General features: G+C 33.7%; 1 long non-coding RNA gene across 2 annotated transcripts in view; it reads left to right on the forward strand.

Annotated features, from left to right (window-relative positions):
- Positions 1-318: 318 nt before the first annotated feature.
- LOC129144706 (uncharacterized) overlaps positions 319-26974 on the forward strand; it is a 29981-nt gene continuing 3325 nt past the window's right edge. For both annotated transcript variants that reach the window (XR_008549150.1, XR_008549149.1), the window contains exons 1-2: positions 319-458; positions 15706-15838. This is a non-coding gene — a long non-coding RNA (uncharacterized LOC129144706). The remainder of the gene's footprint in view (positions 459-15705; positions 15839-26974) is intronic.

Genomic DNA, 26974 nt, shown 5'->3' on the forward strand with positions numbered 1-26974 from the left:
CTTAATATATGCAAACTATACCAAAGCATGCATTTACATAACCTGAGTTGAGTTAGTCAGTTGAGATTTGCTAATTAGCTTTGGAAGAGAACATTAGCTTAACCAGAGTAGTAAATAGATAGATTTAATGAATTTTTGATTTTACCTTACAACACAAAGTATTGTACAGTTGTTAAAATAGTTTCTAAATACTAGTTGTAGAATAGAGATCACTGATCATGTTAGGGGGAAAGGATGTCCTGATCAGATTTTATATGCACTTTCATGATGTCATAGTTCAGAATTTATTTTTACTTCAGCAGTTCTCAGAAAGGAAGATTCTATGAACTGGTATGGCCTTGAAATAACAGTTATTTGTAAACTGTTTTTGTTGATTTCAAATCAATATGCTGAGAATTACTTTTATAAAGCCTAGCTTTCTAGAAAGCTTTCATGTTGAAATCTTCTGAAACTTAAAGGTGAGGAATTTTGAAATATCATGAAGTGCCACATGGCATAAAATATGTCAAAAGTATCTTTTGATTTTTAACCAGTTTGAAAACTAGAGTTCTGCCTTTTATAATCTTTCAGAATATCCTTGAGTCCCTCTCAGTTTATATTCTACGAAGCTGTCATTATGTATCCTAGATAATCAATTCCACAATCAATTTTTTTTGTTTTAGAATATAAGCTTTAAATGTATGTCTCAAAATGGTTAATAATTAGATATTTTCTGTTAAGTACATATGATTAGTAATATTTATTACATGAATTAGAAAAAAACTTAGAAGTTACATAATTTACTCACATAAATGAAATGAGTTGGTATAAATGTAAGAGTAAATATTGTGATTCTACTCCATTCCCTGATCTCATTGCAATTACCAATAATAATTTATTTTACATTAATGGATAAATGGAAAATATTTTCTTTACCACCATAGTTGTATAGTTATATCATCTTTTCTGATAGCTTCTGTACTACATTTTTACTTTTAAAAAATGTGACAGTAATTTCTAAAAAAATTTTTTATGACAATTTTATAAAGGAGATCTTACCTAATGAGAAAATATAACTAAGTTATAAATTTAATCTAATTGTATTGGGATGTTGAGCAACTTAAATTTTTCTGAAATTAACTTGGATAAGAATAAGAAATTTTAAGCCTGTCATTTCTTCTCTGTTTTGTTTCTTAGTTATCTTACAATTTGTAGTCTATAACAAAGAAGTTTTCAATTACCTTATTGAAATGTGAATTCCCTTTTAGTTTTCTCTAAGTATATATTTTTATTGCTTATTAGTATGTAAATATGATTAAAAATCTTTGAATGAAGTTCTGATTCATTTGTCTTGTACTTGTGAATCAACAAATCTTGAGTTTACTCTCAGTATCATAAAATCAATCTCACAAAAATATAATTTTATACAATGAAATAAACAGATTAAAAAATTCAAATGAAAGTTCACAGGAATATAATTATTAACTTCCTACTCCAGTGAAAATATATAATTTGCCCATCACCTTTGAAACTTTCCTTCTGCCTCTTTGCAGAAAACTTCATATTGCTTCCTACCCCAGACAAACAAAATTTTATTTCAATTGCCATGGATTATTTTTGCCTTTCTTTGAAACTTGTATAAAACTATGTGAGCTAAATTCAAAAACTTTGTTTTTAAGGAAAGAGTTTTTGAATGAGCTGAGTAAGGTCAATGAGCCATAGAATGTAGAGTAAGAGATGTTGGTATGGCCCCTTTCTTTTTTTCTTTTTTCCCTCCATAAGTAAAACCAAATATTTTTAGTTTGTTAATTTTGGAGAACTGGGCTTGATCTCAAATTATACCTAAATAGCAGCAGGATTTTCTAATCCTCAGGAAATTTGTCGTAAGTTGTTTCCTTGGTTATCTTTGAAATATTTCTAGTCTTGAAGCCCATGAAGTTATAATTGTAGTTAAGTGGACACAGTTTATGTTATAATAATATTAATTTCCATATTACATGGGAAAACTTCTCCTTGATAAAAAAAAATAATATTAGAGAAAAGTATAGTTAAATGGGTGTATCAAACTACTGATCATATAAGGTAAGTTACAGCTCAAATTCTTTGAAGAAATTAGAAGATCTTTGCTTATAAATAAAGTATCCAGCAGATCAGCTCCAGAAACACTTCAGTCTACTCATGTCAAATCTCATCTAGGTATTTAGAGAAAAATGAAAAAAAAATCTGAATTTAGGAAGCAAATGCATATCTTTGTGGTGCAAATTTTCTGCCCCCACCTTCTTTAGAACAAAAGAGTCATTCTTAGACACGCAAATGTTTCTTATCTGAAGGGAAAGTTAAGGAGAAAAGACTATTTAAAAAATGGATTACTGAAAATTCTGTGTTTTTTCAAATAAAGGCAGTCCAACTGTTCTTTAAAACTAGTATATATGACTAAACTTTTGAATAAAAACTAAGATCTTTGTTTATATGTCTATGTGTGTTTTTGTGTCTTACCCCTGTATATTATTATTTTACCTTCTTTTGGTAATGTGAGAATTAATTCACACATAATTGACTTAAAAAAGGTAACTATATAAATTCTAAGCTAAGGAATATAGTAAAAACTGACCCAGTATTCTTCTAGAAACTGTGATCTGAGGTAAACTGTCAATGAGAGCAAATTTAAAGTGCAATGGTTTAATTTGAAACATGCATTTCTTTAGAGCTATAATGTGGCAAGTAATACTTTCATTCTACTGATGTTTATTAATCAGAATTAACTATTTTATCTGAAGAGAAAAGTAACTCACTAGTGTCAAGAGACTTTTGTCACTGGTATCAAGATAGAGCAGGCAAGCCCAAGATGGAGTTGTTATAAGCCCTTGTCACTCAGAAAAGTCAGAATGAGTTTCTTGGTCCAGTGAACTTGCTTTAGTGATAAAGGTTGAAACAGATAAAATGGGAATCTCTAGCAATAATTAGTCTTTCACATGTTTTTGGTAGCTGGAAACTTTCAAGCTAGCCTAAGTTAAATTATGCGATAGTTACAGAGAAGAATCTCCACAAGAAGGGGACGTTCCCCACCTGCCTAGTGAAGGATGGAGCTGAGAGGCAAGGGGAAGCTAGAAAAGTCTTCGAAAGAACACTTAGAGGGAACACAGAAGAGAGACACAAGAGGAGACACATGGAGCAGAGAGACATAAGAAGGAGGGCGTGCTTGTTTAAGCTTGCGCTAGGACTTGGAAGACACACAGAGGAGAGACATGGAAGGAGACACATGGAGTTGAGACATGCAGAGATACTTGGGAAAGACACGGGGAGGAAGATAATGGAAACCATTACCTTGGTTTGAACTGACTCCATCTGATTCTTTGCTGTGGTTCCCCACCAGAAAGTACCTCAGTAGGCTTGTGGCCCACTCAGACATCAGCAACCCTGCTGTAAGTCAACTTTGTTCAACTAGGCATTTACCCACAAGGGGATGGGTAACTTCAGATGTTTTATGGGGAAACTATTATCCCTTCTTCTCTTTTAATGCACACTTCTTATTAAACTTCTTTCACACTTAGAGTAAACTTTGTCTCTATATGGCAGAAGAGAGAAATTCTTTAAATTGTGCAAATGTGGGTGTCCAGGTACCCCTCAGTCTGCACACAAACAGGATAAAGTAAAAAAATGATTTTTTCAGACATAATGATCATACTCACTTAATTCCAAGAATAGATTGTATTGGATATTCCACCTAAAAATGGAAATCTGTTGAATATGAGTTTTGATGGAAGTTTATTTATTTATTTTTTAAAGATTTATTTATTTATGCATCCAAGAACTGGGGTATGGGCCAGAGGTGTGGGGGTGAGAGGATTCACCAGAGACAGAGTGGGGGACAGAACAGGCAGATTGACTGAAATACACTGCTGAGGGGTGCAGTGGGCAAGACAGGAGAGGTCCTTTGCACCATGCGGGTAGCTGCCTGGCCAGTCGGGGATTGAATTCATGCTGCAGAGGCTGCAGAGAGCTTCACAGTGCTGTGCTTAACCCCTTGTGCCACCAGGGAGGCCCTTGATAGGAGTTTAATGCAGGCAATTCTATTTTAAATCTTTTAACACAACTTAGTTAATTTCCCAAATCTCTTTTGAAAAATTAAAATTTTATTAATTTTAATAATGAAGATTCACTGAATATCTAGATCATCCCACTGAAATTACTGAATTTAGGTTTATTTTTAACTTCTCATTGAAAGGGAATTAAAGATTTATTTCTATATGCACAAAAAATTGAAGCACATATTTTAAAAATTATAAAAAGTATTTTTAAAATCTTCCAATATATAGTAATCTAATAGAACACTATTTTTACTATAAGTTAAAATTTAGAAACTAAGATATTAATGTTTAATGGGTTAAGAGTTTTAATTAATATATTAGATTAAAGCTAATGGATATAGGAAACTATTTTTGTTAGAAAAACCTGCTTTCAGTGAGAGACTGACTTTACTAGAATGGAATGGAAGAAATATCAAATAAAGAAGAGGGAGTATGTTATATGTAAGATCAAATGAATTTTTATAAGGACTTTCAAAATTAAATTTTAATATCACTATTACTATTATACTTATCCAAAAGCAAATTTTAATTTCTTTCATCTGCTAAAAGAACAAATGTGTTATTTCACTGTTGTCAGCTTTTAATAACAGATTATAAACTGTTTGAGTAGTCTCCTTAGAAAACAAAGACATTTGTCTTATCAAAATAACTTCATGAGTGTCCTGTCATTTTTACTATCAGGTCCTTAATTACTGTAAGTAAATGTGGTCTTGATTTTAATAAAAAGTTTAATTCTGTTTGCCACATTGGAAGCTTTTATATTTGTTTTTGCGATCATTGTCACTTTGGTTAAATGGGAAATTAAATATTATTTCATAATAATCTGTGTTTTTGTAGTGCTAGGAAGGCACAGACCTGGTTCTCTATCATCCGAGCAGATGGGAAAAGGAGATTCTTGGAGCCCTCAGTGGCTTCTTTAGGCTTTTATTGAGCTTTTACATGTATTGCCACAAGCAGGCACATGGCAGGCAGGGATGCCGGTACTGGGCGGGAGGCCTGCAGGTCTCCCAGCCGGTGGGGAATCTTCACTCTTTACTGGGCTCTCTGGCCTTCTCTGTGCCTCTGTTCTCTTGGCGAATATATATACAGCAGCCAAGGCCCACAAAAGTAAACAATATAACTGAATATCACAATGCATGCACTTAGGACCACAGGGATCCATCATTAATCCTAATGGAGGCCGGGCAGAAATGCCTGACAATCGTTTACCCTACAATATTTTAAAACTTCTAATACTTGTGTTAAAACTAAGCTGAAATAAAAATTCTGTCTTTCAATTGATTAAAAGTGAAGAAATAATGGGAAATCTTAGAAGAGCTCCTAAGTAACTCTGTATTTTTCACCCTTTTAAAAAATTATTTGTATTTATTTATGCATACAACAACTGGGGTGTAGGCCAGAGGGACAGGGGGTGTGAGGATTTACCAGAGACAGAGTGGGGAGCAGAACAGGCTTATCTACTGAAATACACCACTGAGGGGAGCAGCGGGCAAGACAGGAGAGGTCTGCTGTGCCATGTGGGTTAACTTGCTGGCCAGATCAAACTCATGTCACAGTAGCTGGCAATAGCTTGATAGTGCTGAGACTTTAACCCCTGTGCCACCAGGGAGACTCCATTCCCCTTTTCTTGTGGTAATAGATACATTAAATGAATTAGACCTTTTTGATGTATTGAAAATTCATGGAAAGCATTTTCACATAAGAAATGTTTGATCTTCTTAACATTTATGTGGAAATTAATATGCCTATTCTAAAATAATGTGAAATTTCTTAAAATCTGATATGTTTTGATATAATATTATTACTTGTCAATTCCGGTTATTATACTAAAATATTGTATGCCACAAAGTTGAACAAACTTTCTTTTCAAGTGCATTGTAATCAAATCTTTAACTGTGGTCATTTAAAAGTCTTTTGCCATTTACAGAGGTTCTATTACTTTATATTCAGAGAAATTCACAGGAAAGGATTTTTTTTTTTTTAAAGATTTATTTATTTATTTATACAAGCACTGGGTACAGTCAGAAGTGCGGGAGGGTGAGAGAATTCACCAGAGCCAGAGCGGGGAGCAGAGCAGGCAGAAGGACCGAAGTACACTGCTGAGGGGAGCAGCGGGTGGAGAGGTGGCAGGAGAGGTCTGCGCGCCATGTGGGACCCTCCTCTGGTGGCCGGGGAGCAGCCGGGGATCCAACCGGCGCTGCAGAGGCTGCGGGCAGCTTCGCAACCCAGTGCTCAACCACTGCGCCACCGGGGAGGCCCCCACAGGAAAGGATTTTGATAAATATTCTAAAATACAAATTTGTCATGAAGTTGGAAGAGGATAGAAATTGCAGATATGATGAAAAAATCTAGACTAATAAAAATTGCTAAGAAGACAGATTTTTCTACATGGGACTGAATGAACTATGGAGAACTAATATGATTTTTAATGACTTCTGTTTGAAAAATTGCTTTTTCATGTTTTGCTTTTTCTAGATTTACAAAACTTTCTTTTTGTTTAAGTTGATGATGCCCTACAGCAATGGTAAATTATATCTTTTTTTGTGACAGAACTGAAATGTTTCCTTTTCTTTCTCTCTTACAACCTCAGACTGTGAAAACTTTTAGTGAGTATTCTTATACCTCATGGTATTGTGTTTATTTGCATAAATTCTATAAAACCCTCTTTTTCTCTTTAATGAAGTATTGGAAATAATGGTGTATTGCCAAGGCTTTGATTGGAACACTGTATTTGAGACCAGACCACTTTTAGGTACTAGATTGATCTCTCAGAGCCAACAAAGAGAAAACAGCTTGATTCCCTGCTTACAGGCTTCCAGGAGGTCTATAATGAAAAGGCAAAGAAGGTCATGCCTTGCCAGGCCCTAAAGTCTCAGGGCATCTTTTGTAGCTTGATAAGAAAAACTTAATAAAGATACAGGTAGTCTGGGCAGAAACTTAACGTCAGTAGGACTCCTGAGCCTTGAGAGACTGGCCATTTTAAGAGCTCAATCTCAGATTTCTTATGAAATTTCCAGCAAAGCAAATTAAGAGTTTATATGCTTATTTCTTTTTGCTGCACTTATTAAAAAAAAAAAAAATAAAAGCAAAAACAGACCAGCGTTATTGGATGTAGAGTTAATTTTCAAATGAATTAGTTTTACTGTAATGATTTGGCAAGATTGTGGTGCAAGTGGAGAGAAAAATGTTTTTCAGTAGCATACATTTTTTGTGGACATCATAGTCCAGTCTTCATTTTTGAACTTTTTAGTTTATTGATATAATGGACTGGATCCTAACTTTTTCTAATATCTGCCTATGACTTTCCAAACAATATTTCCAGCTTTTCTCCTTGACTTGGAATGATAGATCTGAAACTTTCCTTTTTATGAAAACATGCATACTGGAAATAGAGAACTTGTTATCAATTTCAGAGAGAGCCTAACAATAGTTGTGCATTGGCAATCTTTTTGACTTGCTATTTTTCTAAACACTTGATTGCATCCAGCTGCAAATGGGGGAAGCACTGCCTGCCTCAACCCATCTGAGGATGCTTCATTGCTGACATATAGGCATCTTCTTGACTTGCTTGCCACAGGAATTTATGCTGGACTTATGATTTGCTTCAATTTTTAATGCTTGATTTTCTTTTCTTTTTCCCCATAAAAATGCCTTTTATCATGGCTTGCATGATCAACATTTAACTTTGATGCCACCTACAAAACTGCTTCCAGAAATTGAACACAACTCTTTAAATGGACTGATCCTATTCTCAGGTCTGAAGGGCTGTTATTTGAAATAAACTCCTCAACTTCTGAATTGTAGAATTTCCTTAGAATTTCCAAAGATGGCACTGAAAGGAAGCACAAATTTGCTACCCAAAAATATGTCTTACTGGAAAAAGTTTGATTTCACTGAAGGGGTTCCGAAGATTAGGTAAAAGCTACTTTTGAAAAAGACTTTTACATGTGAACTTCGTTGTACAGACAGTGTTCTAGAAGACCTACTTTATCTCTTTTTCAGTGGAGAAGGCAGAACCTAAATCTGCATGCCTTTATTTACTGTGTCTTCTTTGGTAAACTCTCTAATTTACCCTCCCTTTTTTTCACCCTGCAACCTCCCTTGTCATGGCTAAGCTATTTAAGATCGCATCTCAAAGACGTGTTAGAAAGCTAGGTATGCTGGGTCTCTCATATGTATATAGTAGGCACACATGTTATAGTTAAACATCTTTTTAGCCATTCCATTTCCAATTATCAATCTGCCTGGTGCTTATTGATTACTTTCTAATGTAAGAGAATACAGAGAATTGTGGGATGATTTTCTTTGTGACCCAAAACCCACTGAAATTTTGCTTTATGTTTTTTTACTCCTAAGAATTCTTTTTTATATTTTGAATACCAGTTCTTTAGAAGATAGATGTATCACAAATGTTTTGCCCTATTCTGTGGCTTAATTTGACAGTTTCTTAAAGGGGATGGACATTGAAGAACACAAAACTTTAACGTTGATGAAATACAGTTTATCAATATTTTATTTTATGGTTCCTATTTTCTTTGTATATATACATGTTGCCTAACTTAAGTTTATTAAAGTTCTCTCCTTGCTCTTTTTTAGATTTTTTTTTTTTTACATTTAAAGGACAGGTTTATTAGGAAAAGGAGAAAGGAAATCAAGCCACCTGCATAATCTCAGGTGGGCAGGAGAGCTGTTTTCTCCTAGAAATATTATAGCTTTTGAATTTAAGAGTATGCTCCATTTTATTTTACATTTTGTGGAGGCATAGATGCAGTATTCATTTAAATTTTTAGTGACTTGTTTGTATATATAAATACATTATATTTTTAACTGTTTCTTGCAAATTTGTAAATTCACTTACTAATTTGGTAAAATTTAAAAGAATTTCTTATTAATGCTATTGTGTTGCTTGTAAATATAAAGATTTTAATTCCTTATGTATGTCTTTTATGTATTTTTCTTTCCTTATTGTTCTGGTTAAAACCTCTGATACAACATTTAATAGAACTGATGACATCAGAAGTCTTTGCATCTTTATAGTCTTAGGTAAAAAGTATTTATTATTATAACTTATTATGAGGCTAGTCAAAATTTGTTTTGTAGGTGCAATTCATCTAGTAAAGATGTTACTGTTTATTCTCAAATTTCTATGAATTCTTACTATGTATAGCTTCTGAAATTTGTCTAATACCTAATTCTGGATTATTGAGAGATTATATGGTTTTCTCTTTTATAAATATGGTGAATTATGCTGCGTAATTTTCATCTCTATTTATTGAGTAAACACCACATAGTCATGATGTATTATACTTTTTATAGATTGTTGGATTCTACTTGTTATGATTTTGTTACTGAGATTATTTTTATGATTTATTATCATAATTTATATTTTGCCTTTTTTATCTTTTCTGGTTTAAATTGATCATTTTATTTGATTCAATTTCATCTCTCCTCTTTGCATATCAGCTATATTATTTTTAAAAATGTTAGTGGCTGACCTAAAAGCTGTAATGTAATGTATTAACCAATCTAAGTCAACCATCAACAAAAACATATCACTTCACAGGTGGTGTAAGCATATTATAATAGAGTATTGCTAATTCCTCTAACCCGCTTTTACTTTCATTCCTTTCACTTATTCACATGCTATAATTGTGTAATGCATTGCAGTAATTTAAATATATTATAACTATATTATATTAATTGAAAATAATAGCATTTCTTGCAGAGTAGGTCTATTTATGATGAATTTCCTCAGTTTTTATTCATCTGAGAAGTCCATCTTTCCTTCATATTTGAAAGATAATTTTAAGGAATAATTGGTATACTTCTCTTCTAATACTTCCACTCTATTCCCTTCCTGCATGTATGATTTCTAATGAGAAGTCTGCTGTCATTCTTATTTTTTATTTTCTTTAGGAAATTTCCCTCCTCTAACATCTTCAAGGTTTTCATTTTTCCTCCCACTCTGCTTCTTCAAGATTTTCTTTTCTCCTCCCCGTTTTGGCTTCTTCAAGATCTTCTTTTTGTTCTTGATTTTCTGTAATTAGGATACAGTTTTCCAAAATGTAGATTTTTTTTTTTAATTTTACTTAGCTATATCTGAACAACTTGGATCCATCATTTGGATCCAATTTTCTAAAATTTTTAGTTTTTTTTTAAGTTTTATTTATTTTTATACAAGAACCAGGGTACGGCCAGATGCGTGGGAGGGTGAGAGGATTCATGAGAGACAGAGCAGGGAACAGAACAGGCATACTGAAGAAACACATTGCTGAGGGGAGCAGTGGGTGAAACAGGAGAGATCTGCTTCGCCATGTGGGATTCTTGCCGGTGGGCCAGAATTGAACCTGGCTACAGAGGCTGCCAACAGCTTTACAGTGCGACGCTCAACCACCTGTGCCACCAGGGAGGCCCTAAAATTTTTAGTTATTATGAAAATATTTCTTTTGCTCTGTTATTTCTTATCTTTTTTTAATTGCAGTTGCACACATATTGCATGATTTTAAATTCTCCCACAGTTCTTGGATATTATTTTCAGATTTTCTTTTTTTGCATTAATTTTTTCTGTTTGCATATTAGTTTGGAAAATTATATTAGGCTATATTGAAGCTTACTGATTCTTTCCTTGGCTGTGACCAGTACACTATTCACAGTAGACATCTTTTTTTTTTTTATGTTACAGGGTTTTTGATCTAGCATTTTCTTCCTTATGTTAGAGTCAGGAGAAATGCTCTTCCCCAAGCGCAATAAGTCTCTGGTGACATCCCTTTTTTAATTTTTAATTTTTTACATCATTGTTTATTTTTAAACAATATTTGCTTCCCCCCACCCCCTCAGGTGTAGTCCCCATAGAGTTTCCTTCACCAATGCACCTGTGCACCATCACCTCAGTCCCCTGTGCTCCTCCCTCCCTCACTCTGATCCCTCTCCCTCCTCCTCCTTTGCAGTATGTCTCTGACTTATATTTGTCTGTTTTTGTTTTATTGTGTTTTGTACTGTTATTATTTTTTTTACACTGATGTCTTATTTGGTTTCCCTATATTCCTTTTATAAGTGAAACCATCCAATATTTTTCTTTTCCTTCTGGCTTATTTCACTGAGCATGATTCCTTCTAGCTCCATCCACATTGGTGACATCCTTTTAATTGGAGAGCAGGCATTTGTAACAGAGCACACTCTGGATATATTTCATAACTGCTACTCTGCACTCCCTCCTGCCATTGTCAAGAAGAAATTTTTCTTGGCTCTTTGCTATGAGAAACTGGTGAGGTTCCTAGAGAAAGTGCAATCTCCCCTCATGCCCGAGACTGCAGTCCCACAGAGTTTCTCAAGTTACTTTAAACTCAATATCCAGTATAATTCATCAAATTTGCCATTTAGTGTTATTGACATTTTATAGCTCCAGGAATGCTGACTTCAGCTGTGGTTCTCTGAATTTGCCTGTCTGTCCATATTTTTAGGTAACAATTTGTCCTGTTACTTCAGATCTTCCAGGGGCCCAAGAAAATATATTGATTTTCAACTTGATCATATTGTCATGATTTCAGGATGAGAGTGATGACAGCTAAGATCTTTCATGATTGAATTGAAAATAGTAGTCATAACGTTCTAGTATGATAACTTTGCCACTCTTTGGTATCAGGGCTATACTGTCCTCAAAAAATATTTGTAATAATTCCTTCCTCATACATTTTTTGAAATATTTTTGTGTAAGAACAATATTTTTCTTTCCTAAATACTTGATAAAAATTACCAAATTATCAAAGCTAAATAGGCAAGGTGCTTAATTACATATTCAGTTTATTTAATAGATTTAAGGTTTGTAAGATTTTTCTATTTCTCTTGTCAGTTTTCTAAGTTCCAAACTTGGTAATTCTGCATTTTTCCAAAGACTATTTCTATTTTGTTGCTTAACTTATTGATTTGAAGTTGCTTATCATATATCTTTATGGCCTGAGTGTTCTGTAATAATAATCAATGTTTTAATCCTGCTATTGTTAATCTTAGCTCTCTTTTTCCTCATCAGTGTTCACAGAGGGTTATAACTTATATTAATATTTTTAAAGATTTATTTATTTATGCATACAAGAACTGGGTATTGGCCAGAGGTGTGGGGGTGAGAGGATCCACCAGAGACAGAGTGGGAAACAGAACAGGAAGACTGACTGAAATACACTGCTGAGGAGAGCAGCTGGCAAGTCAGGAGAGGTCTGCTGCACCATGTGGGCAGCTCCCTGGCCAGGGATCAAACTCGTGCTGAGTGACTATGGATTGCTTCATAGGTTATGTGTTACCTCCTTTTGCCACCAAGGAGGTCCTAACTTGTATTAATATTTTAAGGAACCAACTTTTCAATTTGTTATTTTTATATAAGATTGACAGTCTTAGATTTTAGTCCTTAATTTCTTCCATTTGTTTTATTTGCTTTGGGTATAATTTGCTCCATTTTGGAACTTCTTAAGGTGGAGAGTTAAAATAATTTATTTTATGTTTTTCTTTTTTTTGATATTGGTACTTAAAGATATGTTTCCCTTAAAGAACTGATTTAGTTGAAGGGCCTCCCCTGGCGGTGCAGCAGTTGAGCGCTGGGCTGCGAAGCTGCCCGCATCCTCTGCAGCGTCGTCGGTTCAATCCCCAGCCAAGGGCGAGGTCCCACATGGCGTGCAGACCTCTCCTGCCGCTCCCACTGCTCCCCTCAGCAGTGTATTTCGTCAGTCTGCCTGTTCTGTTCCCCGCTCTGGCTCTGGTGAATTCTCTCACCCTCCCGCGCTTCTAACTGTACCCAGTGTTTGTATAAATAAAAAAAAAAAAAAAGAACTGATTTTAGTTGAAGCTTACAAGTCTTTATGTTTCAATTTTATATTATTCACTCAAAAGTCTTGTGATTTTTCCCTGTCTACTATTTATTTAAAAACATGTTGTTTAAGTTCTAATATTTGAGAATTTTCTTCATAGTTTATTTCTATTAATTTCTGGTATAAATCCTCATAGCCTAAGTACATACTCTGTAAGAGTCAATCATTTGCAATCTATTGAGATATATTGTTGTCTAGGTACATATTTATCTTGATGCATGTTCTATTTGCATGACATTTTTTTACAGTATAATGTTAATGTAAATTAGATTAGAATAGTTGATAATGTTTTTCACATCTTCTGTATTTGTGCTGTTTTTGTACAAGTTTTATAAACTTGGTTAGATCCTTTATACTCAACTGGGTTGTTAGGCAAAATTACCCAAACCAGGACCTGAAAACTAACTGAAGGTGGTAAGAAAATTTGCATTTCTGAAATAATGACTTTAAGAACTGAACTATTTTCTCTGTTAATAATAATGCATTCTGTAATATATTAATTTCACTTTATAGTTTTTGTGAAAAACAGTTAACTTCAAATTAAGATAAATTCTGTTCTTTGGGTAGATTTTAATGTATTCAGTGAAAATGTTCATTATGTGGATCTTAGGAATGGCAGGTGAGAAGACACAGCTCCCAGTACCTAGTAATATGAATAAACTATTTTAGGAATTTTCAGATTTATTGTGTTTAGTTGTAATTTTATTTATTTATTTATTTATTTATTTATTTATTTATTTAAGATTTTGTTTGGTATGTGTGAATTCAGTGGAGTGTGTTTTTTAAACATGGGAAGCTTTTATTTATTTTTTTAAAGATTTATTTATTTATGCAAGAACTGGGGTTCAGATCAGTGGCACAGGAGGGTGAGAGAATTCACCAGAGACAGAGTGGGGAGAAGAACAGGCAGACGAACTGAAGACACTGCTGAGGGGAGCAGCGGGTGAGGCAGGAGAGTTCTGCCACACCATGTGGGAATCTCCCTGGCTGGTCAGGAATCAACCTCGTGCTGCAGAGGCTGCAGACAGCTTTACAGTGTGGTGCTCAACCTGCTGGGCCACTGGGGAGGCCCAAGTTGTATTTTTATAAGTTGATGTCATTGAAACATACTTTTCCTCCACCAACAGTTTTTCCGTTATTTTAAAATGCATTCTTAAATTTGTTGAACAGAAAAAATAAATATATTATTCAATAGTCAGAGCTTTTGAAGTAATGTCCTTGTAGACTCAGAGTACAAACAGTAGGATGGATCTCTAGAGAAGACTTTGGGTAGGTCTATGGTAGGAGCAGAGGAGTGATAGGAAAGAAAGTACCAGTCAGTAGCTGTGAGACATCATTCTGCTTGTGAAGGTGACATAGCCCCAACAAAATTTGGTTATCATTCCTTTAGCAAAGCATTTTGTCCAAAAATCATTCTAAAGCTACATTTAGGATCTATTTATTAAGTATTCACTTAAGAAATTATATCATTATTTACTGAGGTAATAGTAGTTTATACCTCTATATAATTTAGGGATATGAGTCATACTACTTAAGATGTATGTTACCATATCATGCCTGCAACCAAAGAACCAATAATTCCAATTTGACAGAAACAAGTGAAGTAGAATTTTGAAAATTAGTTATAAAAGTGTTTATTATGTGGATTTTGATTTCAATGGTATTGATCAATGTGAGGGCTGTGATAAAGCTTGCAGAGGAACTGGAAGGTAAGCCAGGATCCTCACCTTAATACCTCTTGGGAAATTATAAATTTAAAACACTAATCTTTATGCATTGAAGCAATTCTAATTTGTTATTTTATGTTTCAATTCAAGAGTGTGTATGTGACTATCTAAGACATCAGGCAAGTGATTCAGAAGGTTTTCAACAAATGGTTTCTTTTATTATGCTCCACAATATCTGACTGGGCACTATTGGAAAAATGTGATTTTTAGATTGTCAATTTAGAAAGATTTTTCATTCTAAACTTAAACTTACAGTTTTAGACACTAAACACAGCATGATTAATCTATTGATTGATTGCATTGAACTAAATATCATGTCTAATGAGTGATCTCCACTCAATATACAACATTTTCTCTCATTATTTTCTTAGCATTAATGTAGTTTTTAACCAACAAATATATAAATATTAGTACTGTTTTAGTATTTCTTACAAATGTATATAATCAAAAATCAAATCTGTAAATAATTTGTGCCACTATTGAATTTGTTTATTTCATGTCTAAAAGACATGGCCATACTTTAAAGATAGTCTATAATTTTTTTTTGAGTCTCTAAGAACACCCAAGGATATATCATTTTTACTAGTTGATAGGCTGTTATTCTTGATTATTACTCTTCCTACTCTCCAGAACAAAAAATTCTTCTTTTCTACTTAAAATTTATCTGCATTATGTTTTATCCTCCACTATGTGCTCTTTCATTGGTTTGACCTATTTGTAGTTGTCATAGTTTAATTTACCAAAAAAGAAAACCTCATAAATGCTCTGTGTCATTTTTTATATATGTAATATAAAAATCCTAAAATGGTTAAAATTTATTCTATTATTTATTTATCAGAGATATATTGTTTAATTATGTGAGTATATTTCCCTTGAATATACTTTTAAAAATTTTGTTTAATATTTTTAATTTTTTTCTCTAGTGAAAATATGTAATTATTCTGTTGTTTATTTTAAAATATCACAAGGAGATTATGAATTGACTATGTTAAGCTTATAAATGAATTGAAAAATATATTTCATAGTAATTAGTCTTAGAATTTGGAATTTTTTTAGAATATAACATCTTATGAAGAAAATCTCACAACAAATGAACAAATAAAGGATTGTTGGAATCAAATGAACTAGAAAAGCTGGAAAAAAGTTTGGAAAAAATCAGTTAACTATGCGTATTGCAGCACTATTTACAGTAAGTACAACCTGAACACAACTCAAATGTCCCAAAATAGATGACTACATCAAGAAGATGTGGTATATATACACAATGGAATATTATTCAGCAATAAAAAAAGATAAACTCATGCCATTCACAGCAAGGTGGATGGAGCTAGAAGGAATTATGATCAGTGAAATAAATCAGAAGGAAAAAGAAAAATATTGGATGTTTCACTTATGGGAGGAATATAGGGGAACAATTTAAGACATCAGTGTAAAAAATAATAACAATACAAAGCACAATAAAACAAAAATAGACAATTATAAATCAGAGACATCCTACAGGGGAGGAGGAGGGAGAAGGATCAGAGGGAGGGAGGGAGGAGCACAGGGGACTGTTGCTATGGTGCACAGGTGCATTGGTGAAGGAAATTCTATGGGGACTATACCTGAGGGGGTGGGGGAAGCAAATATTGTTTAAACATGAACAATGATGTAAAAAATAAAAAAAAATATTTAAAAAGAAAAAAAATCAGTTAACTATCAGAAAAACTTAGATTTTAAATTAAAATAGTCACATATTCCAGATGACTTAGTGATTTAAATAATTAGAAATGCCAGTGATCAAATCAAGATATTGTCAGAGGAGGTTCCTTGCTTCACTCCTTGGAGAATAATTTGAAAGTCAATCAGGCCAGTACTATATCCAGACTGTCCTGTGACTTGGGACAAAGCTGAAGCATTTCTTGAACATAAGAGACCAACATGTATCATATCAAATGGACATTGAAGAGATTCATAACTGATGGAAAATAGAAGTGGGTATAGAGGAATACCTGGAGGATGTGGTCTAGGGCAGTGAGGCTGCCATACAAATTGTTGCACTCTGTTTGATTTCTGGCTAAGGGGAGGGGAGAATTGAGCAGAGTGGTGTCACAGACTTTGACTGAGGACAAACACATAAGAAGCTGAGGAATTCCCAGTGGGGCTTGTCACCATGAAATGAACAAAGACAATATGCTGGACTACAGTCACTCTACTCCACCTCTTTGACTGTTACTAACCTTGTGAAACATATTGACAGATTGCAGAGAATCAGGACTGAAAACCCAGAGAGGAAGGATATTGGTGGTAAAATGCACATTAACCAATTTCTATCTCACATAACATTTCCACTAGTGACTGGACCCCTCCAACCCTCGGTTCTACCCACTGACTCACCAGCTTAAGATCAGTTCTCCAAACTTAGTTCAGAAAAACAAATGACAACAACAACAACAACAACAACAACTAAAATGAAGTAAAAGCACACCATTACCTGCTGGAAAAGTAGAATACTGCAAATATATAAGTGACTGCTATAGATACTTTGGAAAAAATAGGTAAATATAAAGTAGCAAAATGGGGAGCCAAAAATACAATGCACATTGATCTTTAAGAGAATGAGTTATTATAAGAAGAAATCAATTTTCTGGAATCCAATCACAAAAACATGGAATATTTTATCTTCCTTTGTGATATAGTTAAAAATTATCATCACAATTAAATTCAAAGTACTAGAAGAAAACATAGAAAAGCCAGTCAAAGTGATAAATGAGAACTCTGAAAATTTAGTCAAAGAGATAATGGTTTATCTTTTCCTATAATGGTTTATAGGGAAAAAAAAGTGAGCTGTGAAATAAAAAAGGGATAGAAAACATAAACTGAATATTTAAATAAGAAAATAAGAGAATTGTAGTGTGTAAATGATCAAGAGTTGAGATTAAAAAATCTGGAGAAGCTATGGGAGAAGAATAAACTAAATGGAGAACTAAATCAGTGACCTTAAAAATAATAATATACAAAGAACTTAGACACAATAAGTTCCATATGTAGAAGAAAAATGAAGAATGACATAAAGAACTATCCAACTCCACTAGGGAAGGCAACATAAGGATAGTGTGTAATCCAGAAGGGGAAGAGTAATAGAAGGGAGCAGAGAACTTATTCAAAGAAATAATATAGGAAAATTTCCCAAACCCAGGGAACAAATTAATAAGTCTACAAAGCTAAAAGATCATCTGGTTATCAAAATATAATGAGACCTACATCAAGACACATAATAGTGAAATGACAAAAATGTCAAGACATAGAAAGATATATTGAAAATGGCTAAGAGTAAAAAAAGCTTGTAACTTATAAAGTTGCTTCCATTAGGCTTACACATCAGACTTGCTAAGGAAAAGCTATAGGTAAGGAGACAATGGAATGTATTCAAAATATACAAAATACTTAATATTTAATATTAAGTATTAATAGATAATATTCAAAATACTTAAACATAAAAACTGTCAGCTAGTAATATATCCTGCAAGACATTCCTTCAGGTAGGAGGAAGAAATAAATACCACCCCAACAAACAAAATATGAAGGAGTTTTTGAACAACTCTCATATAAGATACATTTTAGGAAAATCTCATAACTACATTAAAAAGAAGAAAGTTCACAAATAATTGAACAGGAAATAAAACCAGAAAACTGAAAGTATAATGGTAGTCGTAAATCCTTATATATCAGTAATTGCCCTTGATGTAAATGATCTGAGCTCATTAATCAAGAGACACAGAACTAGGAGTTGAATCAGAAAAGAACAACACAACTTTCTGCTATCTCCAGGAGTCATATTTGAACTCTACAAAGAAACAGAGGTTCAATGTAAATGGTTGGAAAATGTAAGGACAGCCATATTTATATAAGATAAAATAGATACATAGTGAAAAAGGGTAGCAAACTATAGAAATGAAGATTGTATAGTGATTAATGGACCAACACATCAAGAAGACAAAAAAATTATCAATGCATATTCACCAATGAAAGAACATCAAAATAGATAAGGCAGCTAATATCAAATCAGAAAATAGGCATTGGCAGTACACACAAAAGTCGTAGGATATGTAAACACTTCATTTCATCAATGAATAAATCAATTAAATCATCTCAATCAGAAAATAAACAAGGAAGCAATGACATTAAATGAGGAATTAGGTCACAAGAGATTAATGGATATTTGTAGTGCACTGCACTCCAAAAATCTGAGAACATATTCTTCTCAAGTTCACATAAAACATTGTACAGAATAGACTATATGATGGGTCATAGAAAGTATCAATTAATTAAAAAAGATTGAGATCTTATCAAGTGTCTTTGTTGATCACAATGGTATTGAACTATATCCACCAGAACAAGAAAGCAATAACCCTTTAATATATGGACAATGAATAACAAACTACTAAATCACTATTGGGTTAATGACAAATCAAAGAAGACATTAAAAAACAAATGAAAGTGAAGACATGAACAATCAGAACCTATGGGACACAGAAAAAACAGTACTCAGAGGAATGTATATAGCAATCTGGGCATCATCAAGAAATTAGAGAGAGTTCAAATAAATAATCTAACCATGCATGTTAATACAGTAAAGAATACCAAACAAAATCAAAGCCAGATTTTAGAACAGGGACCTTTGTTCAATAAAGACTGCTTGAAATTGGCAGAAGGCTCATCGTGGAATCAGAGGGAGAAGGTTCCTTGCGCAGGCAGAGGTGAGCTGAAGGCCCCCACAAGCCTGGTCCCACCTGGCAGGAAGTTGGAGCCCAGAGGGGCATCCAGTTTTTTTGGAACCCAGAGTGCAATCCAGCTGCCCCACCTCCAGGGAAGTTTGTGGGACTTCAAGTCACACCTTTGTAATTATACACTGAAGGAGGAAATATTCTGTGAAAGCGACAATTAACATACTCAAAGTACAACTGCCTCACTATACTTCTGGCATAACAGTATTTGACTAATTTGGACCACCAGTTTCCAAAAATCCACAAAGAGCACACCAAAAAGATGCCAGCCAATACCAGCGGCACAGTGTCCCAATGCATATGGCAAATTAGAAAACAGGCAGCAGGGAGAAGAAAAACTACATGCAACCTAGCAACTCCTCAGGAAAAAGACACACCACAAAAAGAAAACCACCCACCATATTGCAATGACAGTGACTTGGAAGAACTTCTGAGCCTTCCAGAAAGAGAATTTAAAATTGCTGTGATTGAAAAACTGACAGAAGTCATAAAGGCAAACAATGATAAGGGGAAAAGAATCAATGATCAGAAGAATGAAATTGAGTCCCTAAAGAGGGAAGTAAAAGAAATGCAGGAGATCAAAGAATTAATGGAGGTGCTAAAGAATTCTGGGAAAAGCAATGAAAGCAGAAGATGAAATGGAAGAACGAATAAGTACTCTTGAAGACACAGAAATAAAAAGAACCAAAACAGAAAAGGAAAGAGAAGTATGAAGGAAAAAGACCAAAGAAAGACTTTGGGAACAATCTGACTCCATGAGGAAAGGAAATATAAGAGTTATAAGGATCCCAGAAGGAGAGGAGAGAGACCTAGGAACAGAGAAAATGTTCAAGGAAATAATTGAAAAGAACTTCCTAAACATGAAGGAGCTGAAAATAGACATACAAGAAACAAGAAGAACACCAAACTTCCATGACAAAAGGAAAAATACAGCAAGACACATATAGTAAAGCTCCCAAGAATCCAAGAAAAGGAAAAAATAATGAAGCTGACAAGAGGGAAGAAACAGATAACATTCAAAGGAAAACCAATCAGGCTGACATCAGACTTTTCCGAAGAAACACTACGGGCAAGGAGAGAATGGAGGGACAGGGTCAACAGGCTCCAAGACAACAAATGCCAACCAAGAATACTCTATCCTGCAAAGCTTTCCTTCCTCTATGAAGAAAGAATAAGGACCTTCCCGGATAAACAGAAACTCTGGAATTTCATTACGACTAAACCCCCACTTCAAAAAATACTGCAAGGAGTCCTAAAGCCAGAACCAACAGAGGGATGAATAACAACGAAAGAAGGCCAAAAAAAAAAAAATGTTATTAAAAGAATAAATAAATAAAACCAGAGGAAAGACAAACACAATGGCAAATACAGATGCAAACATATCAATATTAATTATAAATGTAAATGGACTAAACTCTTCAATAAAAAGACACAGAGTCTCAGGCTGGATTAAGAAATACATCCCAAACTTTTGCTGTCTCCAGGAAACATATTTAACTACAAAAGATAAAAATAGACTCAAAGTTAAAGGATGGAAAACAATCCTACAGGCAAAAAAGAAAGCAGGAACAGCTATACTTATATCAGATAAAACAGATTTCAAACTCAAAAAGGTAAAAAGATACCCCAATGGTCACTACATTATGATCAAGGGGACAATACTTCAAGAAGAAATAACACTCATTAACATATACTTACCAAATGAAGGAGCACCAAAATATATCAGACAAAGATTATCATCTTTGAAAACAGACATCAGAGAAAACACATATTTAGTAGGAGACTTCAACATACCACTATCAAAAATGGATAGATCAACGAGACAAAAAATAAGTAAAGACACTAAAGTTCTAAATACAGATCTAGAACACTTGGGCTTAACAATTATTATCTACAGAACACTAATCCCAAAAAAATCTGAGTACACAATTTTATCAAGTGCACACAGATCATTCTCCAGGATCAATCGCATACCGAGACACAAGACAAACATCAACAGTAACACCAAGATCGAAATCATACCAACCATCTTCTCTGACCATGAAGGCATCAAACTAGAAATAAATCACAAAAAAGAAGGCAAGGAACACTCCTACTTCACAGAGATTGAAACCCATACAACTGGAAGACCACTAGACTAATGAGGAGATCAAAGAAGAAATTAAAAAATTCTTTGAGTTGAATGACAAGAAGGATACCAATTTCCTAAATGTATGGGATGCAGCAAAAACAGTAATAAGAGGAAAATATATAGCAAGAGGATCACATCAAGAAACAAGAAAGAACTCAAAAGAAACAACCTAATCTCAAATCTCAAAGAACTAGAAAAAGAACAACAAAAAAATTCCAAAACTGGTAGAAGAAAAGAAATAATGAAAACCAAAGCAGAAATAAATGAAATCGAAACTAAAAAAACAATCTAAAAGATCATTGAATCAGGGCCTCCCCTGGTGGTACAGTGGTTGAGTGCTGGGCTGTGAAGCTGCCCGCAGCCTCTGCAGCACTGGTTCGATCCCTGGCCACAAGCGAGGGTCCCACATTGTGAGGAGACCTCTCCTGCTGCCTGCTGCTCCCCTCAGCAGTGTATTTCATTGGTCTGCCTGTTCTGTTCCCCGCTCTGGCTCTTGTGAATTCTCTCACCCTCCTGTGCTTCTGACTGTACCTAGTGCTTGTATAAATAAAAACAAAACAAACAAACAAACAAAAAAACCCAAAAAATCAATGAAACCAAAAGCTGGTTCTTTGAAAAAATAAATAAAATACACAAACCCATAGCCAGGTTCACAAAGGAAAAACGGGAGAAAGCACAAATAAACAGGATCACAAATGAGAGAGGAGAAATCACAACGGACACAGCAGAAATCAAAATAATAATCAGAAACTGCTATGAAACAAGTTCAACAATCTAGAAGAGATGGACAAATTCCTACAACTCTACAATCACCCAAAGCTAGATAAAGAAGAAATGGAACACCTAAACAGACCAATTACAAGCAGCAAAATTGAAATGGTAATCAAAAACCTCCCCATAAATAAAAGCCCAGGACCTGATGGATTTACAATTGAATTCTACCAAACATTCAGAGATGAATTAATGCCTATCCTTCAAAAACTTCCAAAAAATTGAGAAGGAAGGGATAATACCAAACACGTTCTATGAAGCCAACATTAACTAATACCAAAACCAAACAAGGACAACACACAAAAAGAAAACTACAGGCCAGTCTCTCTAATGAACACTGATGCAAAAATCCTCAATAAAATTTTAGCTATCAGAATCCAACAATGTATCCATAAGATAATTCACCTCGACCAAGTAAGATTCATTCCAGGGACACAAGGAGGGTTCAACATCCGAAAATCAATCAACGTCATCCAACACATCAACAAAAAGAAATATAAAAACCATATGATAATATCAATAGATGCTGAGCAAGCTTTTGACAAAGTACGACACCCATTCATGATAAAAGCCCTTGAAATTCTTGGGATACAAGGAACATACCTCAACATCATAAAGGCCCTGTATGTCAAGCCAACAGCCAGTATCATTCTCAATGGTGAAAAGCTGAAAGCATTTCCACTAGGATCTGGAATAAGACAAGGATGTCCACTCTCACCACTGCTTTTCAATATAATAATGGAAGTCCTAGCCAGAGCAATAAGACAAGAGAAAGACATACAAGGAATCCAAATAGGAAAAGAAGAAGATAAACTATCACTATTTGCAGATGATATGATAATATACATAGAAAACCCCCAAAACTCCACAGAAAAACTAATTCTACTAATCGATCAGTTCAGTAAAGTGGCAGGATACAAAATCAACACGCAAAAATCAGCAGCCTTCCTATACACACACAATAAATATGAAGAAGAAGAAATCGAAAAAACCATCCCTTTTATTATTGAAACAAAAAAAAATCAAATATTTGGGAATAAATCTAGCAAAAGAGGTAAAGGACCTATACAAAGAAAACTATAAAACATTCTTAAAAGAAATAGAAGAAGACACAAAGAAATGGAAAGACATCCCCTGCTCATGGATTAGAAGAATTAACATTATCAAAATGGCCATCCTTCCAAAAGCAATATACAGATTCAATGCTATTCCAATAAAAATTTCAATGACATTCTTCAAAGAAATAGAACAATTATTGATGAAATTCATATGGAATCACCAAAAACCCTGACTAGCCAAAGCTCTTCTGAAAAAATAAAAAAAGAAGGGAATGGAGGCATTACACTCTCAGACTTCAAACTATACTACAAAGCCATAACATCAAAACTGCATGGTATTGGAACAAGAACAGACACATGGACCAATGGAATTGAATAGAAAATCCAGAAATAAGCCCACAGATTTATGGTCAACTAATATTTGACAAAGGAGCAAAGACTATGCACTGGAGCAAAGAAAGTTTGTTCAATAAATGGTGCTGGGAAAACTGGGTCGCTACATGCAAAAGAATGAAGCTTGACTACTACCTCACACCATGCACAAAAACCAACTCAAAATGGATTAAAGAACTAGACATAAACTGAAACTATAAAATACATAGAAGAAAATATAGGTGAAACACTACATGATATGCACATCAAAGACATCTTTACAGACACATCACCCAAAGCAGTGATAGTGAAGGCAAAGATAAATAGCTGGGACTACATCAAATTAAAGAGCTTCTGCACAGCAAAAGAGACAATAACAAAAACAAAGAGAAACCCCAGTGACTGGGAGAACACTTTTGCACACAACACTAATGATAAAGGACTGATCACAAAAATCTACAAAGAGCTGATGAGACTCAACAAAAACAAAGAAAATAATCCAGTCAAAAAATGGGCAGAAGAGTTAAAAAGAAATTTCTCTGTAGAAGAAATGCAAATGGCCAACAGGCATATGAAAAAATGTTCAAGATCACTTGTAATCACGGAAATGTAAATTAAAACTACAATGAGATACCATCTCACACCACTGAGAATGGTACATATTAAAAAACCTAGCAACAACAAATGTTGGCGAGGTTGTGGAGAAAAAGGAACTCTCCTGCACTGCTGGTGGGAGTGCAAACTGTTCCAACCACTATGCAGATTTCTTGAACTATTAAACATAGAGCTTCCATATGATCCAGTAATTCCACTCCTAGGTATTTACCCAAATGACATAGAAACAGTAATTCCAAAGGGCACCTGTACCCCTATTATTATAGCAGCACTATTCACAATAGCTAAGCTATGGAAACAACCCAAATGCCCAAAAATAGATGACTGGATCAAGAAGATATGGTATATATACACAATGGAATATTACTCAGCAGTCAAAAAAGATAAACACATGCAGTTTGCAGCAACATGGATGGAGCTAGAAGGGATCATGCTCAATGAAATAAGTCAGAAAGGAAAAGAAAAATACTGGATAATCTCACTCATAGCAGAAATTTAGAAAACCTAAATAAGAGACCAGGAAAAAGACTAATCAGTACAAATAAAAATCAAAAGCAACAAACAACTATAAACCAGAGACACACTACAGGGGTGGGGGGGAAGGAGCGGTGGGGAAAGGAAGGACTAGAGTCAAAATAAGGGGGGAAGTGCAATTGTATGGGGAACATAACCAAAATGAAAATACATACATTGTGCAAAGATGAAAAAAGATATATGAATTATATAAAATAAAATATTTTAAAAGAATAAAAAATAAAAAAAATAAAAATGCACTTTCTCCAATTAAAAAAAAAAAACAAAGCCAATAGAAGGAGTGAAGCAATACATATTTGAGCAGAAATAAACAAAATATAAATAATAACACCCAAAGAATTAAAGGAGCCTTTGAAAAACTAAAGTAGACATATCTCTAGATATGTCCTTAAAGATAAAAAAGGGAAAAAAAATCTAAGAATAGATTAAGAAATGAAATAGAAGAAGTTACAATAGACATCTGAGAAATAGAGAGGATCATGAGACTATTATGAACATCTATCTACCAATAAATTAAACAACCTATAAGAAATGGATAAATTCCTAGAATTATACAACTTTCTAAGAATGAATGAGGAAAAAATACAAAACTTAAACAGACAAATTAAAAGCAAGGAAATTAAAACTATAAACAAAATTACCCCAGAAAACAAAAGCTGAGGACCAGAAGTATTCCTTTGTGAATTCTACATAAACTTCAAAGATGAAATAACTCTTACTCTTCTCAAATTCTTCCAAAAAACTGAGGAAGAAGGAATGCTTTCAATCACAGTTTATGAGGTCAACATTAATTGGATAACAAAAGCAGACAAGTAAGTCACAAAAAAATTTATATATCCCTGTTGAACATAGGTACAGAAATTCTTTAAAAAAATCATTAAAAATATTGTGTATCTTGACCAAGAGTGATTTACTACAAAAATGCATGAATAGCTCAACATCTGAAAATCAATCAATGTAATTCAACACATCAACAACTGGAAACCATAGAAATCATAGTATATCATTAGATGCAGAAAGACTATGACAAGATTCAAGATTGATTTGTGATAAAAATTCATATAAAATGGGACAGATGCAGCATACTTCAATATATTATAGGCCTTATAGGGCAGAACCACAACTAATATCATACACAATGGTGAAAAAATGATGTTTTTCTTTAAAATCATGTAAAAGACAAGGATGTCCACTCCCACCACTACTATTTAACATAATATTGGTTGTTCCAGATAGAGTAATTAGAAAACAAAAGCTATAAAAGAAATCCAAACTGGGAAAGAAGAACTAAAACTATCACTATTTGCAGATGACACAATAATTTATAGAGAAAACCCTCAAGACTCCATTAAAAGGTTATTAAAACCTATCAATCAGTACAGTAAATTCATAGGATACGAAATCTATTTACAAAAGTCAGTTGTATTACTGTGTACAAATGATGAAATACAAGACAAAGAAATTAACAAATCAATGCCATTTACTATCACATCAAAATAATTAAATACCTACTTATAAACAGCACAAAGGAGGTAAAGGACCCACATAATGAAAACTCTTACTATTTCATTAATGAATATGAAGATTCAGTGCAATTCTTATCAAATTTTAATGGTATTGTTCAAAGAAATAGAACAAACATTACAGAAACTCATATGGAACCACAAAAGTCTGTGACTAGCCAAAGCAATCCTGACAAAAATGAACAATGGGAGTACATGACTCCAAGACTTTAAACTATTCTACAGAACTGTTGTAATCAAAACTTATGGTATTGAACTAAAACCAGACACATGGTCAATCATATGCTACTGACAGCCCAGATATATACTAACACTTATATTGACAGTTACTTTAAAAATGCTAACCATAAAAGCATTACTTATGCAATGGAGAAATTTCTTTTACAAATGGTTTTGGAAAAACCGATGCTAAAGCACAAAAAATAGGTAATTATCTCATACCATATAAAATTTTTGACTCAAAATGGATTAAAGACTTGATTTAAAACTGAAATCCATAAAATACTTGGAAGAAAACACAGGCAAAATATTCCACAACATTGCCTTCTTTGTTGT

The sequence above is a fragment of the Talpa occidentalis genome, unplaced genomic scaffold, assembly GCF_014898055.3.
Source record: "Talpa occidentalis isolate TD23 unplaced genomic scaffold, MPIMG_talOcc4v2.1 talOcc4.6, whole genome shotgun sequence".
NCBI lineage: Eukaryota > Metazoa > Chordata > Mammalia > Eulipotyphla > Talpidae > Talpa > Talpa occidentalis.